Source organism: Oryzias latipes, chromosome 18, assembly GCF_053564925.1.
Source record: "Oryzias latipes strain Hd-rR chromosome 18, Olatipes_Hd-rR_3.1".
NCBI classification, from domain to species: domain Eukaryota; kingdom Metazoa; phylum Chordata; class Actinopteri; order Beloniformes; family Adrianichthyidae; genus Oryzias; species Oryzias latipes.
In genome coordinates, this window is record NC_136254.1 from 8,614,396 (window position 1) to 8,620,395 (window position 6,000).

Below are 6,000 nucleotides of genomic sequence, written 5' to 3' on the forward strand. Positions count from 1 at the left end.
ATTTATGGCTGAGTAATGGCCATTTTTCTTTTCATGGCGTGATTTCGAAACGACCTCAAATTTTGACGCGCCGCCACGGTCACAAACAACCGTAAAAACTTAAAAGCTTCGCAATTTAAGATCGGACATGTGTTTAGTTTACAAAACCAAAGTTTGGAGTCATTGTTCAAAAATCTCTAGGAGGAGTTCGTTCTAGAACGAGGCCTGCAAAGGACCAAAATAGAGCAAAACTGACATATTGACATCAATATAGCAGACTTCCTGTGCGACTGACAGCTTGGTCCCAGAGACTTTTTTGTAGGTTTCCATCTGATGAACATGTCCTGTAAATATCAAGCTTGTATGTTAAAGAACATGGCGGGGCTCTCAAAAACAAACATGGTAGGTGGCGCTATTGAGCCGTTTTTTGTTCACCCATGCAATTGCTGTGTATCTAAGTTGGAGATATGTAAGACGCCTCTCATTCTGAAATCTCAGCCTCGTGATACAAACGGCTGATTTTTTATGAATTTTTAATTATCTGACTGCAACGCAATCAACCACTTCCTGTTTGGTGGTGGCTTGCGCAGGCACCGTCAGGTGTACACCCATGAAACTTTAGACGATGAGAGAAGACCCTTATGAGTATCTCCTGTTGTAATTTTATGAATGTCGGACAAAGCACAGAGAAAAGATAGGTCAGAATGTGACATAAAATGTATTTGTCAATATCTAGGTGGCGCTATGGAGGTCGTCCAAGATTGTCATATCCATTGGTTCAGAATGGAAGCCTCATCACCTCTATTGAATTTCAGTGAGATTGGACAAGGAATGTGCACGTGAGAGCAACTTTTGTGTGCATGGCGAGACGCCCAACTTCGCCGCTCTGTCACGACCACACCCCCGCATTGAAAGTTATGGCTTTTTATCAGAGTAAACATCAATGGCTTTTCAACAGGTGGACATCATTTTGAGGTGTGTCGGCTCATCCTACTTGGAGCAGTGATGCTCCAAGTAAAACATGTCATTTCCTTTTACCAGCAGGTGGCGCTACACCTATTCCAGATTCTTCCACTGCAGATGTGTTCAAAGTCAGACTACAATCATGCATATCAACTTTGGATAATATTGGATTTTGCATGGCTGAGTAATGGCCATTTTTCTTTTCATGGCGTGTTTTCAAAATGACCTCCATTTTCGACGCGCCGCCACGGTCACAAACAACCGTAAAAACGTAAAAGCTTCGCAATTTAACATCGGACATGTGTTTAGTTTACAAAACCAAAGTTTGGAGTCATTATTCACAAATCTCTAGGAGGAGTTCGCTCTAGAGTGAGGCCTGCAAATGTCCAAAATGAAGCAAAAATGACATATTGACCTCAATATATCAGACTTCCTGTGCGAGTGACAGGTGGGTCCTTTCAGACTTTTTTGTAGGTCTCCATCTGAAGAACATGCCCTGTAAAAATCAAGCTTGTACGTTAAAGCGTATGCGGGGCGTCGGGACAAAAGTCACTGTAGGTGGCGCTATCAAGCCGTTTTTCTGCGCCCATGCCAATCTCCTATAAAATACGAAATTTTTCGCGACTCCTGATGTGTGTGCCAAATTTGGTGAGTTTTGGGGTATGTTAAAGGCCTCAAAAAGGCGACTCTTCCGGTAGAATAATAATAATAATAATAATTAAAGCTACAAGTAGCATTTAGCGGGCCCGAGCACGTGCGACCGCATGGCACGAGCGACCGCCCCGTGAGCAACGCCCTGCTCGAGCCATTCTCGTCGTTTTTTCTTGTCCATTCTGGAGCTCCAAGCTAATGTTAATACGACAGCAGCCTGGGGGGGGGGGGGGGGGGGGGGGCTGTAATCTGTTGCCTTAAGGGACAAAGACTTTTGCATATAGCATGAAAAAAATTCAAGCAATGATGATAATTGCTATCACTGTCCCTAAGGATGAGAACAATAGAACTCATTCAATTTCCACTACAATGTCTAGATGAGTGTCAGCTATGTCTGATAACTTGGCCAATTAGCTGGACCGGGATCTTGCAAAGTGCAGGTGGTTAACGTCCAGTGTGATGAGTCTGTGGACGGCAACAGTACAGCATAGCTTTTGGTTTCCACAAGAGAAGAACTCCTGACACATCTGCCCTAACAGACAACTACAAGAGGAGTTGAAATGTATAACACGGTGAAGGAGTTTTTGTGCAGAAAAAGGTACAATTAGAAAAGCTGGTAGCAGTGACTGCAGATGGGACTCCTGCTATGATCAATAGACAAACAGGTTTCATCACTCACTGTAAAGCTGACCCAGACTTTCCAAAATGTCTGCATTACTGCTGCGTCATTCACCAGCAGGCCTTATGTGCAGAAGTGATTGGCTCTGGACATATAATGACTCTTATTCTGAAAATCGTAAACAACCTCAGCTGCAAAGCAAAACAGCACAGGATTTTTAAGGTGCTATTGGAGGAGATGTCTGTTGAATATGGTGAATATAAACATTGTGAATCTGAACTTGCATTCTTGACTGACATTACTGGAAAACTAAACCACTTGATCTGCGAGCTGCAAGACAATGGCAAAACTATTTTTTTTTGACCAGCCTGCCTGAGCCAGTGTTTTTCTTGTGGGGATCTTTTCTGCCAGGGCTTGTCAGCTTGGTCAGTGGATGTTGCTGCAGTTGTTTCCCTTGCTGGGACAGCTGGAGTTAAACACAGCAGCTCACGGCTCTGAAGTGGACCCCGTTGCTGTCCCAGTCTGGATGGGCACTGTGGCGATGTTCCAATGGCCAGGCTGGCTCCTGGTATAAAGAGATTCCCAAATACCATTTCCTAACCGCAGAGCCAAGGATGTGTTTACATGTTTAGGTCAAAAATGTGATGGACAGCTTCATGTTGTCTTTTGATGTAAGTTTAAACCTAAACATGCCACCCTGTTATTAATCCAGTTGATATGGTTCTCCATCTGTGTCTAGGTGATAGAAAAGCATTTTTTTTTATATTTAGAGCTCTAAGCAAACAAACAGTTGTCTATATAAAAGAGCTTTTACAATTGTGCACTTTTAGCAGGTCTCTGAGTTCATGTGACCAATGTATGGTGGATTTTCACAGACCTTGTTTAAAACTGAAGGTGAGAGAGACTTAGAGAAATGGCTTCATTGTTCTGGAGTTCTTTGTTTCATCCACAGAAGAGTAGAATTGGTGATTGATTTTGAAAAGCTGCTGAAAAAAGTATCTTTTTCAAATTGCAATTTCTAACTTGGGTTTTACATTTTGTGTTCCATTTTTTGTGCTTTAATTGGGAAGCATTTGTTATTTGTTTGGTGTTTTTAAGGTTCTGCAAATATACACATCATTTTTTAGAGACATTTGTTATCAGTTGTGTTTGTTGATTTGTAGTTTAATTTCATTGGATGTATAGATGTCGTGTGGGGGGGAGGCTCGAGAGCAGGTAGGACCCAGGCGCAGAGACGGGAGGCAAACGGGTTCAGGGCAAGTGGGTTTATTTAACTAACAAAAAGCGCTGCAGAGCAGGATGACAAAACTAAAAACAAAAACTTACTGTGGCATGGCAAGGGACATGGACGCCAGGCAAGAAGACGTGATCAACATGAGCAGAAGTTAATGGACCAGCACAGGAGGAAGGGAGAGACAAGACTTATATACAGACAGGGCAGACAAGACACAGGTGAACACGATTAGGGCAGATGGGGACCAAAGGAAGTAAAACTCAAGAAACATGACAAGACAGGAAACCTTTCAAAATAAAACAGGAAACAGAACCAAACAAGACAAAACAAGAACTAAAGCGAAAAACAAGACAACAAACTGAAACCATGACAATAGAAAGGAAAAGAAGTTCAAACATTGATTATAAAAAAGGATATAAGAGATAAAAAAAAAGAAAAAGGAAAAGAAAAAAGATAAAATATTGATTTAATTGCATTTTGAATGAATAAAAAACAATGATTAATAGAATCAGAATCAGAATCAGAAATCAGAAAAAGTTTTATTGCCAGGTTCAGTAGAGCGCACTTTACAAAACGAGGAATTTGACTTGGTGTATAGTGCAATTAAGAATAAGTTAAAAATTAAGTTAACAACAACAACACACTATATACAGTAGAGTAAGGTGACTTAAAGTGGGAGCACAGATGGGCTGGGATGGTGGGGCCTGTAAGTGGCACCGACAGTCCTTTGGTGGGCGGGGGGGGAGGGGGGGTCACCTGGGGGAGTTGGGGTACTGTTCAGCAGGCTGACTGCAGTGGGGAAGAAGCTGTTCTTGTGGCGCGAGGTCCTGGTCCTGATGGACCGGAGCCTCTTGCCAGAAGGGAGGGGCCGAAAGAGATTATGTCCTGGATGAGAGGGGTTGGCTACAATCCTGGCTGCCCGCCTCCAGGTCCTGGAGATGTGCAGCTCCTGGAGAGACGGGAGGTGGCAGCCGATCACCTTCTCTGCTGAGTGGATGACGCGTTGCAGCTTGGCCTTGTCTCTGGCCGTGGCCGCAGCGAACCAGACTGTGATGGAGGACGTGAGGGTGGATTCGATGATGGCATCGTAGAAGTCTACCAGCATCTTTTCAGGGAGGTGAAACTTCTTCAGCTGCCTCAGGAAGTACATCCTCTGCTGGACCTTCTTAGTGATGGAGCTGATGTTCTGCTCCCACTTGAGGTCCTGGCTGATGATGGTTCCCAGGAAGCAGAAGGACTCCACAGAGGTCACCGGGGAGTCACAGAGGATGACAGGGGGGAGGGGGGCTGGGGCCTTCCTGAAGTCCACTGTCATCTCCACTGTCTTCAGAGCATTAAGCTCCAGGTTGTTAGCGCTGCACTATGACACCAGCCTGGCTATTTCACTCCTGTAGGCCAACTCATCTCCGTCAGAGATGAGGCCGATGAGTGTGGTGTCGTCAGCAAACTTCAGGAGTTTGACAGACAGGTGACCAGCTGTGCAGCTGTTTGTGTACAGGGAGAGTAACAGGGGTGAAAGGACACAGCCCTGGGGGGATCCGGTGCTTGTGGTCCGAGTATCTGAGACGAGCTTCCCCAGCCTCACATACTGCTGTCTGTCCGTCAGGAAGTCTGTGATCCACCTGCAGGTGGAGTCAGGCACATTCATCTTGGAGAGTTTTTAATACTAAAGATGTATGAAAGACATACCGAAAAATATGTCTTTCAGTGTTTAACTGGCTGTCTTTGGATTATGCATGCCTGAGTAATGGCCATTCTTACTCCTCATCTCTCTGTTCACTGCTTGCTAATTTACATAGCAGGGGTCCCAGCAGGAGGGGGCGGGGTTGTAACACGACTCCTTCAGCAGAGCCAGGCTGAGAGAGGCTTTGACATGTAAGATGTTAGATGTTAGAATGCTAGATGTTAGAATGACCAGTTCATTGTATATCTATGAAAATATTCAGGGAGCTATGGGACATGTTCAGCTATAGGTGTGTGAAAATTGGTGTCGATTGTTGAAACATAAGTTACCATAAAAAAATGTTTGTTTGGAGTCTAGACAGATTTAACACAGGTTTTTGGATGAAAAAGGATTTTTTATAAATCATCTGTTACACTTTTAAGTCTGAAAAAAATATGGAAGGCAGCAAACACAGATCTCTACCGTTTTTAATTTTTTTGTGCTGATATTTGAAAGATAAGTTATGCAAAAAAATAGGTGTTTGCAGTTTTGCCTAAAAAGACGTTTTCGGACCTTTTTGGATCAAATGTTGTCTAAAAGTTCACCTGTAACTTCAATCATTCTGAATTTTTTTAGGAAAACTAAACCACTTCAACTGTGATCTGCAAGGCAATGGTAAAACTATATTTTTTATGGAACAGCCTGCAGTGTTTCTTGTGGGGATCTTTTCTGCCAGGGCTTGCCGGCTTGGTCGGTGGTTGTTGCTGTTACCAATCCAGTTGATATGGTTCTCCATCTGTGTCTAAGTGATATAATCAGAATCAGAATCGTTTGTCATTGTACATGGGGATACAATGAAATTGCAGCAGCCTTGGAGTGAAGGAGTTACAT